The sequence below is a fragment of the Asterias amurensis genome, chromosome 19 (assembly GCF_032118995.1).
Source record: "Asterias amurensis chromosome 19, ASM3211899v1".
Classification (NCBI taxonomy): domain Eukaryota; kingdom Metazoa; phylum Echinodermata; class Asteroidea; order Forcipulatida; family Asteriidae; genus Asterias; species Asterias amurensis.
This window is the reverse complement of record NC_092666.1, coordinates 7,603,989-7,618,138: the sequence shown is the minus strand read 5'-3', so window position 1 is coordinate 7,618,138 and position 14,150 is coordinate 7,603,989. Positions and strand designations below refer to the sequence as shown.

The following is a 14,150-nucleotide window of genomic DNA, read 5'->3' as shown; positions in this document are numbered from 1 at the left end:
CTTGCAATATATACAACTAAGCTAAATAGTATTACTTAGAACTGAATACATGTACAAATATATGAATAGCGGCATTAATCTTAGTAACGAAATAGTTCTCAGAGACAAATTGGCACTCAGTAACATGTACATGGACAAATTTAATGAAAGCAAGCAACAACTAATATCAAAAAACAAACAGAACTAACTGAGATAAAAACGGTTGATTCCTTGAAAAAAAAAAAATAGTCTGAACTGCAGATTACAATTAAGCGTTAAAAAACTGGTAAACAATATTAACTTTCGCTGGTTACACTGTGAACACCAGCACAGTAGGTGCCCAACATGTCAAATAAGGGCACTATTTCCAAAAACATGTCCTGATGTGGGGCGCTAAACTCTGACTAACATACTCTTTTAAAAACCATTACTTTAAAGCACTCCAAATGCATCTTTGGGCTAAAGAAAATGGACTTTGCCAACCCAACACTGTATGTATCACCATAACCTACATGTATATAATATTTACATGTGCTGCAGCTGATTTCATGAAATGCTAGGATTAATCCTATCTCGAGTCAGGACGAGTAATTAGTCCTAACTTCGGATGGGTTCAATGCGTCCTAACGTCTATGGATTTGGAACTTAACTCCTCCCAAGTCCTAAGATTAATTCTAAGCTAGGGATAGTTTGGTGAAATAAACGGCAGGTTATACTGTGTATCGCACTCTGTATGATGAACAACTATTACCATGTGTATTACCATGTGGTTTTGTGCATCATGGATACTACACGCACGCCGGAGATTGTGCGTGCTTTTTTTAGTACTCCATGAACTCGCAGCATTCAAGCGGCTTATTTTTAAGCAACAATCACGGAGAACATCGCGGTTTTGGAGAGAAAATTGTTTGATTGTTTTTACAGAAATAAAATACACACCTAAATAGGAGTTTTACAGGATTGTTTTCTTTATTTTTCACTTATTTCAATGGCATTTAAAACAGTTTTACATAAATTTATGCCGGTCGGAGTTTGATTTTTTTTGTTGGATCCCGGTCGGCAAAAGCTGGGGCCGGTGATAGCCGACCGGCTCCGACCGTGGTAGCTACAACCTTGAATCTTGCAACTTCGAGGACCAATTAAGCTCTAGTTTTCACATGTCTGTTATTTTATGCATATGTTTTGATACACCAAGTGCGAAGACTGTTCCTTGAAAATTACCAATAGCGTCCACTGTCTTTAAAGCAGATAATATTCCTGCTTGATGCCCTAACACTCATAACAAGTAATTAGTCGTACCTGAACTGTTTTTCCCAATCCCATGCCATCTCCCAATATAGCACCCTCGCCCATCTTATAATGCTGGCACAAGAACTTCACTCCCTCCCTTTGGTAATCTCTCAAATATCGGTTGATAGTTACAGGAACCTACTGGGTGATCACAAAGAAAACAAAGATAGGATGAGTTGCTCATTGTTTTTCAATTACAAGTCATAAATGGTTTGTGAGTTTTGTCTAAAATTGCATCTAGTTACAAGAATGCCACTTGAAATAAATAAGATGTAAGATGGAAAAACCTACATAGCACATGAAAACAATTACCATTACTAATAATTATATAACAATCAAGCCTTGTCAGCCAACACATTTTTTGTGTCGCCAGACACACATGGCCTGAAGGCCACATGGCCTGAAGGCCACTTCAAGTTATTGCCAACAAACAACTATTTTTCTACAGGATTAACCCTTTTACAGTCCATACAGATGTAGGCTTGGGTACATCATCTATCTGAAGCCTGGCTGGAATAGCAGAAAGCACTACCTCCCCAACTTTTTCGAAGCAATTATGGTTACATGTCTTGCTTAAGAACACAAGTGTAACATGTGTAATGACCAGGACTCAAACCTTCGTACACTCTACTGATCTAACGCCAGAGCTTGAATCTGCCGCTCTTAACTGCTAGGCCATTACTCGTTACGAAGTGAGGTTTTATGCTGATAATTATTTTGAGTAATTGCCAATAGTGTCCACTGCCTTTAAAGGCAGTGGACACTGGACACTATTGGTAGTTACTCAAAATAATTAGCATAAAACCTCACTTGGTATTGAGTAATGGGGAGAGGTTGATAGTATAAAACATTGTGAGAAACGGCTCCCTCTGAAGTGACGTAGTTTTCGAGAAAGAAGTAATTTTCCACGAATTTGACTTCGAGACCTCTTAGTTTAGAATTTGAGGTTTGGAAATCAAGCATCTGAAGGCACACAACTTCGTGTGACAAGGGTGTTTTTTATTTTATTCATATCTCGCAACTTTGTTATTTTATGCATACAGATGTTGAGATACAGAAGACTGGTCTTTGACAACTACCAATAGTGTCCACTGTCTTTAAATGATGCTGCTAAATATTCATCATCTCTATCTGTATTTGTTAAAAACCTACATAACAGCTCAGTTCCTTGACTCTTTTTCAATAAGTTGTGTTGGCCTTGTCTCATCCAGTAGCCCAGAGCACTTTGGTCAAACGAACAAGGTACCAATAATTGAGTACAAGAACATTTACTGGATAACTTGACATAGTCAGATATGGATGTCTGCCGAGGCGCATGGACACACAACATCACATGAGCTGAATCAAACATTGTAGGTACCACCTGAAACCAAGTCGAAATGACCAGTAACGATATTTTTCGTTTAAGTATCAACCGCCAGACACGTCCCCCTCCCCCAAACATCGGAGGAACCACCTAAAACCATGTTGAAATGACCAAAATCAATATTTCCTATACGACGTATGAGCCGCCAGACAAATGTTTTGCTGCATTAGGCCCGCTAGACAACCCCCCCCCCCTCCCTGCCTCCTGGGTTAACCATCAGAGTAACCACCTGAAACCATGCTGAAATGACCACATTGGAGGAACCACCTGAAACCAAGTTGAAAAGATCAACAGCCAGACAAATCGTTCGCTGCATTTTCCCCCCAGACACCCCCTCCCCCCTCTCTGGGTTAAACATCTGAGGAACTACCTGCAACCAAGTTGAAATGACCAACAACACTAATCTCCATACAAGTATCACCCACCAGATCAATTGTCTGCTGCATTAGGCCAGCCAAACACACCCCTCCCCGTCACATCAGAGGAGCCCTATGAAACCATGATTAAATGACCCAAAAAACTAATCCCAATACAAAGTATCCTCTGCTTTGCTGCATTAGGCCTGCCATGGACAACACCACCCCCCCCCCCCCCCACCATCGGAACCACCTGAAACCAAGTTCAAATGACCAATAACACCATTGCCAATGAAAAGTATCAATCACGAGACAAATTGTCTGCTGCATTTTGCGCGCCCAGATACCTCCTCCACCCTCTCCCTGGGTTTACCATCTGAGGAACTACCTCCCAGCAAGTTGAAATGACCAATAAAAACACTACTCTTCCAACCAGTATCAACAACCAAACAACATGTTTTCTGCAATAGGCCCGCCAGACACACCCCCTCCCTCCCCCAACATCAGAGGAGCTATCTGAAACCATGTTGAAATGACCAATAACACTATCCCAATGAAAAGCACCAACTGCTAGACAAATTGTCCGCTGCATTTTGCCCCAAGGGACACCCACCCCCTCCCCCTCTCTGGGTCAAAACCAAGTTGAAATGACCAATAACACTTTTCTCCATACAACATGTACAAGCATTAACTGCCAGACAAATTGTCTGCCGCTTTAGGCCCCCCCCCCACCCTCGGAGGAACCACCTGAAACAATGTTGAAATGACCAAAAACGCTATTTCCTAAACAATGTATAAGCCGCCGGACAACTGTTTTGTTGCATTAGGCCCACCAGACAACCACCCTCTCCTCCCCACCCCCTGGGTTAACCATCAGAGTAACCACCTGAAACCATGTTAAGATGACCAAAAAAAGTATACCAAATACATAGTATCAGCCACCACACAATGTTTTTGCTGTGTAAGGATGCAGACACCCCCCACCCAACATTGGAGTAACCACTTGAAACCAAGTTGAATATGACCAGTAACTCTATTCCCAATGAAAAGATCAACAGCCAGACAAATTGTCTGTTGCCAACATTGGAGTAACCACTTGAAACCAAGTTGAATATGACCAGTAACTCTATTCCCAATGAAAAGATCAACAGCCAGACAAATTGTCTGCCGCATTTTGCCTGCCAGACACCCTATATCCCCTCTCCCTGGGTTTACCATCTGAGAAAGTACCTGCAGTTGAAAATGACCAATAACACTATTCTTCATACAAGCATCAACCACTAGACAAGTTTTCTGCTGCATTAGGCCAGCCAGACCTCCCCCCCCACATCAGAGGAGCCCCATGAAGCTATGTTTAAATGACCCAAAACTCTAATCCCAATACAAAGTAGCCTCTGCTTTGCTGCATTAGGCCTGCCATGGAAAGCACCCCCCCACCCCCCGAAGTACCACCTGAAACGAAGTTCAAATGAACGATAACAGCATTGCCAATGAAAAGTATCAGCCACTAGACAAATTGTCTGCTGCATTTTGCGCCCAGACACCCACCCCCCCCCCCCTCCCTGGGTTTACCATCTTAGAACACCACCCACTTCCCCTCTCTAGGTCAAAACACTTTTCTGCATACAAGCATTAACCGCCATACAAACTGTCTGCCGCTTTAGGCTGCCATACAACCCCCCCCCCCCCCACCCAACATCGGAGGAACCACCCGATGAAACAATGTTGAAATGACCAAAAACACTATTTCCTAAACAACATACATGTATGAGCCGCCAGACAACTCTCAATCATATATACAACCTCCTCCAGGCGTTGACTCCCAAGATTTTCAAGCCATTGCTAGCGGTATTAACGACACCTTTGCTTCGGTTGCTAAAGATCTGGAAGCCCTCGACACTTCTCAACTCCCTGTGTATCGACCTGATCAACATCCCTGTCCTAAACAACATACATGTATGAGCCGCCAGACAACTCTCAATCATATATACAACCTCCTCCAGGCGTTGACTCCCAAGATTTTCAAGCCATTGCTAGCGGTATTAACGACACCTTTGTTTCGGTTGCTAAAGATCTGGAAGCCCTCGACACTTCTCAACTCCCTGTGTATCGACCTGATCAACATCCCTGTCCCATTGTTCAGGACTACGAAGTTTACGACATGTTGAGGAAGACAAAGCCAGGGAAAGCCCCTGGACCTGATGGTATATCTGCACGGTTAATCAGAGAGTTCGCGTACGAACTTAGCAAACCCCTCACGAGCATCCTCAATCAATCCTACCATGAAGGTATTGTCCCACCTCGATGGAAGAGAGCTGTGGTCGTCCCTATTCCCAAATCTAAACCAGCGACTTGGGACAAGTTAAGACCAATATCCCTGACTGACCACTTTGCGAAAGTTGCGGAAGGCTTTATGGCTAAGTGGCTGCGCAAGGACTTGGATAAATCTATTGACCCCAACCAGTACGGTAATTGTAGGGGAGTCTCTACCACTCATTACCTGGCGAAACTTATGGACACTTTGCTCATGAATTCTGATAAGCCTGGTCACGTAAGCTCTGTTGTTATCACTGATTTTAGCAAGGCCTTCGATCTAGTTGATCATAATGTTCTCCTGAGAAAACTCATCTCCCTCGACGTTCGGCCATCGGTTGTTACGTGGGTTGCCAGTTTTCTCACCGAAAGAGAACAATGTGTTCGCTACCAAGGTGAAACCAGCGATTGGATCAAGTTAAATGGTGGAGTACCCCAAGGCACTCGCATTGGCCCACTTGGTTTTGTAACCATGGTGAATGATGCAGCCTCTGATACCTCCCTTACATCCCTGAAGTACGTTGATGATCTAACATTGATTGAGACAAGAGCGCATAAAGAATCATCTGTCATGCAAGATCATCTGGATGAACTTGAGAACTGGGCCGCAGTGAACCATATGAAACTTAATCCTGAGAAATGTGCTTCCATGCAAGTATCTTTCATGAAACACAGCCCCGTTCAACAATCTCCCAAAATTGCCAACGTTACTTTACAGACTGTGGAAGTTGCAAAAATTCTAGGTGTTCACATACGGTCTGATTTAAAATGGGATAGTCAGATTGCAGAAATGCTTAAAAAGGCTAATGGCAGATTGTATCTACTGAAACTTCTTAAGCGCTTCAAATTGCCAATGGATGATCTTATCGCCATCTTCTCTGGTTTCGTACGTCCCCTGGCAGAATATGCTGCCCCTGTGTGGCATCCTGGTCTTACTGCCAAGGAGAGCGCTGCACTGGAACGAGTTCAGAGAAGGGCTTGTAAGATCATCCTTGGCAATCAGTACACACAGTATGATGAGGCACTTGAACTCTGTAAGTTATCCACATTGTTTGATAGACGAGAACAGCTTTGCCTTAATTTCTTCAAATCACTAATGAAATCAGAGCGTTTCCATAGTTGGGTCCCTCCAAAGAAGAGTACCATCCACAATAGAGACCTAAGGAACTCAAACAAACTGTCCGTTCCTAGATGTAGAACAACTCGCTGTCAGAAAAACCCTCTCATATATATGGCTAATATGTGGAACAACAGTTCTGTTTGACTTTGATTTATTTTTCAAATGTTTTTTTTTTCCCATCCGGACCCCATAATTATCCGGCCTGTGCTTATGACTCATGGCTTGTTGTATTTTGTTACCTGGTTCGATTTGTACAATATTAATTAATTTTTTATTGCATTCCGTTTTATAAAGCTCTTTTGGTCTTGTTTGTGTTGCAGAGTTCTTGTAAAATGCTGTTTTTGTTTAGTCCAAGTGTGTACATGCGTTTTTGTTCCTTTTTGTGTGTGCTGGTGTGGTGTGTGTCTTGCCGAAGGTGTGTGGTTGCTGTTTAATTTTATTCCCCTTTTTGCTTGTGTATTTTATATAATTATTTTTGTATATAAATTGTTGTTCTCTTAATGATGTCCTTTTAATCTTTTTAAAATATTGTATCATAGTTGCAATTCAGTTTTTATGCTGTGATGGCTATTGTCAATAAACCTTTTATCTATCTATCTATCTATGAGACAAATGTTTTGCTGCATTAGGCCCACCAGACAACCCCCCCCCCCTCCCCGTCAGAGTAACCACCTGAAATCATGTTGAAATTACCAAAAAAGTATACCGAATACATAGTATCAGCCAACAGACAATGCAGACACCACCCCCCCCCCCTCACCCAACATTGGAGTAACCACTTGAAACCAAGTTGAATATGACCAGTAACTCTATTTTCAAAGAAAAGATCAACAGCCAGACAAATTGTCTGCTCTTTTTTGCCTGCCAGACACCCTTTATCCCCTCTCCTTGGGTTTGCCATCTGAGAAAGTACCTCCAACCAAGTTGAAATGACCAATAACACTATTCATCATACAATAAGTATCAACCACCAGACAAGTTTTCTGCTGCATTAGGCCTGCCAGACACATCCCCCCCACATCAGAGTAGCCTAATAAAACCATGTTTAAATGACCCACAACACTAATTCCAATACAAAGTAACCTCTGCTTTGCTCGATTGTTGACTTTGATGGATTTGAATCTTGTAAAAGTTACCTTACACTCAGCCACAACAGCAATCTCATTGTATCCATTCTTCTGCAGGGTGTATTTTCCTCCAATTTCGTCGATTCTCAATCCCAACTGTGAGACGTCTCCCTACTTCGAGCCACCTTCTCACCGGACCTGGGCGAAGAACGCTTCTTCCTACACAGGGATGTCCTTGACACCTGTTTTGTCTTGGGCTTAGGAAAACGTCTTGAAAGTTTACTTGTGTGCGTGTTGACATTGGGATGTTAACGGCTACACTGGGATCTAGCTTGTAAATTCTGTAAGAAGAAAGACAGACAAAAATCAGTTAATTTATTTTTGCAGATTACTAGATTGTTTAAAGACTAATTCTGTCATAGCGCTGACATGAACTAACAGTAAAACATGTATGAAGCTATTTACATGTAGTATTGTATTGGTCTGTCATGATGAATTTGGAATAATCTGTGGCATGTGATTTAGGCCTAGATGTATGATACTTCACCGTGGCACCAAAGGCGATTGCCTCGATGGCCCCTGGTCATTGCCTTGGTGCCCTTGAAATGCTCCAGTACAAATTTATAATTTCCTCCCCTTTTCCAAGAGAAAATGCCTTGGTGCGCTTGCCCTTTCAAAAACGAAGCAATAGCATACAGGCCTGATGTATTGTATTGGTCCCTCTTGATGAATTTTGAATATGGCATGGGATTTAGGCCTAGATGTATGTAAAAAGCACATCGAAAAAGAGTTAATGTACAACCATAAATCACTAAATAATATGGACAGAATAAAACTCACTAAAATAACTAAACTGCACTAACAAAGTATTTAACTACTTACAAATGGTCAGATTTATCGGAACCTGAATTAGTATGCAATAAAATAATTGGTTGATTCAATTCACAGGATTTAAAGGCAGTGGACACTGTTGGTAATTATCAAAGACTAGCCTCCACAGTTGTACCTCAACACATGTATAAAATAACTAACCTGTGAAAATTTGAGCTCAATCAGTCATCAAAGTTGCAAGATAATAATGAAAGAAAAAACACCCTTGTCACACGAAGTTGTGTGCGTTAGGACATGTTAGATGGTCGATTTTGAGACCTCAAGTTCTAAATCTGAGGTATCGAAATCAAATTCATGGAAAATTACTTCTTTCTCGAAAACTATGGCACCTCAGAGGGAGCCGTTTCTCACAATGTTTTATACCATCAACCTCTCCCTACTACTCGTCACCAAGAAAAGATTTGTGCTGAACATTATTTTGAGTAATTACCAATAGTGTCCCACTGCCTTTAAGGGCACTCGAGCGGCTAAAAGATGCTATGTCAGATGTTTGGCCCCAAACATTAAAAAATAGATTTGTTTGAGTGAATGGTATTTCAAAGAGTATCTCCTGCTCCAACGAAAAAAAAAAAAAATTTTACTTTCAATGGTCAGGAACCATTTTACAGAATGGTTTAGCCCATTTAGCCCATCAACAAAATAATGCGTTTGATGCGACAGGTTCAAAATATGAACCTGAGAATCGCTCCAGGATCGGTAAGTTTTTGTCCATTGTTCTTCGAAAAATATTCTAAATGGTGTTTTGAGTATTATGGAAGGCTGCATTAGACATTGCGGATTAAGTTCGTACCCTCAGAATTTGTGTCATGATTTTTGGAAGTGGTAAAGATGGGGCAAATCTGGTGACTAGCTGTCGAAATTATATGTGTTGGACCAGATCAACCGTTTCCAATCAAAAGAATCTCGTAACCATACGGCCTGACGACTGAAGTAAGGTACGCTACCAAAATAAATAATTTTGCTTTGGTTTTTCATAACATACCTTAATAGATCTTCTCTTGCCAGAATACTTATTGTAGGCCCTTACAATTATGAAAATACACACCGGCTGTGTGGTCCAATTCACGGACCAGTTTCAGGATCTCTGCCGTTTCAGCAGCCGAGGAATACACCGCCAGTTGGTGGCGCTACAACATCAGGGTTCGAATTATCTGGGCGTTTTAGAAACGGCGAACGGATATAGCAGGCTTTAAGTACTTTTGGATCCTGACCTGTAAAAATACCTGCGTTTCGAAAAGACCCTGGTATTTTTGAAACGGCGGACTGGAAACAACAGGCTTTCAGAGCCTGAACTGGGAAAATGCCTACGTTTCGAAAATACTTGGGTATTTTCGAAACGTAGGCACTTTCCAGGATCAGGCTTTTAAAGCCTGTTTTTCCAAGTCCGCCGTTTCGAAAATACCAGGGTATTTGCGAAACGGCAGACTGGAATTAATAGGCTTTGAAAGCCTGAACTGGGAAAATGCCTACGTTTCGAAAATACCAAGGTATTTTCGAAACTTGGGCATTTTCAAAGTTCAGGCTTTTAAAGCCTGCTTTTCCCAGTCGGCCGTTTCGAATATACCAGGGTGTTTTCGAAACGGCGGTTTTATTAGGCTTCAGAGCCTGGGGAAATGCCTACGTTTCGAAATTATTCAGGTGTTTTCGAAAAGTAGGCATTTTCCCAGTTCAGGCTTAAGGGTATTTATGAAACGCAGCTTTTTTTTCATTCAGGCTCAAAAGGCTGCTCATTTCTCTTCGCCGTTTCGAAACGCAGGCATTTTCCCAGTTCAGGGTCCAAAAATACTATAAACCAGCTAAATCAATGAGAAGTTTCGCAAACGCCGAGATAAGGATCTTTTCGAAACGCATGCCTCACACAAAATAATTGTTGTAGGTGTGAAGCTCCTCGAGTAAATGAAATTTGTTATGGATTCACACAATATACTATCAAGTGAATATAAATACTTTAAAAAGGGTAAAACTGTGTGATTCGTTTATCAATTGAATTACTTTAGACCATTACCTCGGTGGCAGTTTTGTCGATACTAGCCTTCACAGTTGGTGTATCTCAACATGTGAAATTTTTTTTTAAAAATGTGAAAATTAAGCTAAATCGGTCATCGAACTTGCGAGATAATAATGAAAGAAAAAAAGCACCCTGTTTAGATGGTTGATTTCGAGCCCTCAAGTTCTAAAATCTGAGGTCTCCAAAGTCGTGGGAAAAACTACTTCTTTCTAAAAAACTGGTGGCACTTCAGAGGGAGCCGTTTCTCACAATGTTTTATAACAGCAACCTCTCCCCATTACTCGTCACCAAGAAAGGTTTTATGCTAATAATTATTTTGAGTAATTACCAATAGTGTCCACTGTCTTTAATGTCCCCTTGAATCCAAAAGAAAGTCACACGGCCGATTTTCTACCCGAGGAAGTTCCTAAAGGCAAGAATCTTTTTCAGAACTATAAAGTCTCCTGATGTATTGAGTAATACAAAACAATTGAAATACACAACATTGTGGCTGGTATAAATATTCTTGTTTCTTTATTTAATAAAACTCCACCAACATAAAATAATTTGGTAAATGATAAAAGTAATATAACATATTTAGAGTTTCAATAGGCCGATGGTTTACTACAACACATAGTTAAAGCTTTAGTTATGCGTATTGTATAATAAATAACTAAAAACAATAAATTGTGTAATTTTATCCAACGAGATCATGAAAACAACGTTTGCACAGGAAAGCCAGCGTCAGGTCAGGGATGGATTCCTCAGAACACTCACTCATTGCTTACTTAATTTAGTTTAGATAACAAAATGACACACGAGGACAGGTCGAACCATCACACTCAAAAAGAGCGGGAAACTTTCTAAGTCCAACTTCTTATCCAAATGCCATTTTTTACCCATTGTTGTCAAATGCAAAATCTCGTTTGAGTAAAATAAGCTATGGGGGCCTACTTTATTTTATTTAATAACAAACAAGTAAATGTGGAACTTTCACCAAAATGTGAAAACAAATTGTGAAACTTTGTTGTAGTAGTTTTGTTTGTTGTGAAGAGTGAATATCAATAGATGTGTAAATTGGACCCCTTAAAGAAACTGGACACCTTTGGTTATTGTGAAAATTTGAACTCAATTGGTCGTCGAAGTAGTAACATAATGGAAGAAAAACACCCTTGTTTACACGATCTCTTGTGCTTTTAGATGCTTGATTTTGAGACCTTAAAACAAATTGTAAGTCCCGAAATCAATTTTTTGTTCATACACTAGTGGAAAATTACTTCTTTCTCATTACTTCAGAAGGGAAAAATTTCTCAAATGTTTTAAACTATCAACAGCTCTCCGATGCTCTTTAACAAGTCAGTCTTTATGCTGACAGTGATTACCAATGGTGTCCAGTGCCTTCAGGGTCAACCTAATAACTTGCTATTAAAAGTACCATCAATTGGTTCCATATAAAGGCTTTGTACTACATATTTTAGTACTTTATACAATGTAACGAACGGTTGATTGTAGAATGAAACTATGGTTCTACTCTGGTTTTTCATTTAAAGATCACCAAGTGGTACTTTTAATTAAACATAGCATACAACATCAACTGAAATTATCTTCAAGTACGCGCTAATTCTCCAATCAAATTGGCAGAATGGAGTGGTGATAAAAACCTATATTGCACGGCTAATATCACTACCATGCGTCATGTGTGTTCTATGTCACGCGCCAAGTTTGCTTAAAGATAAATACGTTATCACACGCGCACTCGTGGAAATACGGAAAATATAGCGCGTCTGCGTCCCATATCCAACTCGGCCTTCGGCCTCTTTGGATATGGAAAGCAGAGGCGCTATATTTTTCCGTAATCCACTCGCGCTTGTGTGATAACTTATATAATAAGATACTAAAAGCTTTAAGCTCAATACTCTGCAGATCTGAAACAGCAATAACATTTCATAAACCTCCCCCAGAATAGATAGCATAGAATAATAACTTTCTAGAAGTTTGAGTCCAGACACCAATTGTAAAACTATAGTTAAGTTCAGGAAACAAATAAAATGCAAAAACAAACAAAAACCAGAACCTTAAAAATAAAACAATAATGCTGAAAAATACTGATACTGATAACGCACTGCAGGCCAATTTCATGTAGCTGCTTAAACAGACATCTTTGCTTAACATTTTCTTGTCTGCTGAGCAAATTTAAGCAGGAAACAAGCAAAAGATGGACCATGTGACATGGTTCCTTGCTGGTATCTTTTTAGTCTGGTAACAAGAAATGTGTTTGTGCCATGGAATTATATATACGAACTAGAGGGCAAACGAGCGTTGCTTCGTGCACAAACGCTACGGGACCGCAAGATGATAAGCGCGTCATTCTGCACGCGCGTTGAATACGAAATACATGTTTGAATTTTTGTATTGAACGCTCACGCGATGCTGTTTGTTCAACTTACAAAATGGCCGCACAAACACACACTGTGAGATAGCTGTGTTGTCAACTTAAAAAATGGCCGCCTGCTCGCATACCGGGGCGCGTATATAGGTCAGTGCGCGCTCTAGTTCTTATATATAACTCTATGGTTTGTGCTTGCTAAAAGTAGCTATATGAAATTGGGCACTGATGTTTAATGCTACTGTACAAGTACATTGCATGGTTTGTTAATACTATCACAGGCAGTACGCATCTTAATTTAAAAAAAAAAACACAATAAGGACTGAACACGTTGGTTTTTGTCAAAGACCAGTATTCGTATTCGGTGTATCCGAACATATATGCATAAAGAAACAAGAATGTGGAAATTTGGACTCAACTGTTCATTGAAGTTGCAAGAAACTGATGAAAGAAAAAATCACCCTTGTTGTATAAAATAGTGTGCTTCTGGCCAATTTTTATATATATTATTTTAGTGAGAAATTATCTCTTTATAGGAAGTCGTTTCTCACAATGTTTTATACTATCAACAGTCTTCCGTTGCTCGTTACCAAATAATGTTTTATGCTAATAAAGGCCTATTTTGAGTAATTACCAAATGTGTACAGTGCCTTTAAAACAGTAAGTTAACTTTGTTCCTTGTTATAAGTTTTGCTTTTTATACAAACCCTACTATCCCATATAACATCATATAATTTTTTTAATTTGTTGTATTCATGCCCTAATGGAAAGGGTTTGCTTTGTGTATGGCATCCTGTCACATAATTTGATAAAGGCATTAACAAGTCCACGGTGCTAATTCATTTAGGGGTTAGCACTGCATACCAGTTGATTTTGAGTAATGGGGAGAGGGTGATAGTATAAAACTTTGTGAGCTCAAATTTTCTCAGGTTTGTTATTTTGTGCATATGTTGAGATGCACCAACTGTGAAGACTAGTGTTTGACAGTTACCAATAGTGTCCAGTGACTTAAAAGCCAAGTTAAATAATTATACATCTGAGGTGGTTTAATACATTTTAAAGCAACTGGTACAACTGTAGCGTCATTGTTGCAGTTAATATGTATAAAACTCAAGGATAACAAAACAATAAAACCTAATTAAAAAACTTCGGGATTGACGCCTTCTTCCGGTACTTTCTTATGGCTGATGCTTCTGGTGTGATGACCAGGAAACGCTGCAGAGAGCTCATCACCTTGGGATTTCTGTGGTGAACCCCAAGGTGATGGGATGACAGCATCTTTTCTTGAAGATTTCTCCGTTGATCGTGTTGGCGATGGAGGCTCTGAACCGACTGACTTTGGTGAAGCATTACCAAATTCATCACTGTGACAAAAATGACGTCGTCTGAGCGACT

General features: G+C 40.2%; 1 long non-coding RNA gene across 1 annotated transcript; it reads right to left on the bottom strand.

The window, feature by feature from the left end:
- Window positions 1-132: 132 nt before the first annotated feature.
- LOC139951339 (uncharacterized) lies at window positions 133-9,487 on the bottom strand. Its single transcript, XR_011787756.1, has 3 exons — window positions 9,365-9,487; window positions 7,561-7,832; window positions 133-1,410 (listed from the first exon to the last, which is right to left on the bottom strand). It is a non-coding gene; the product is annotated as an uncharacterized lncRNA (long non-coding RNA).
- Between the last annotated feature and the right edge of the window lie 4,663 nt (window positions 9,488-14,150).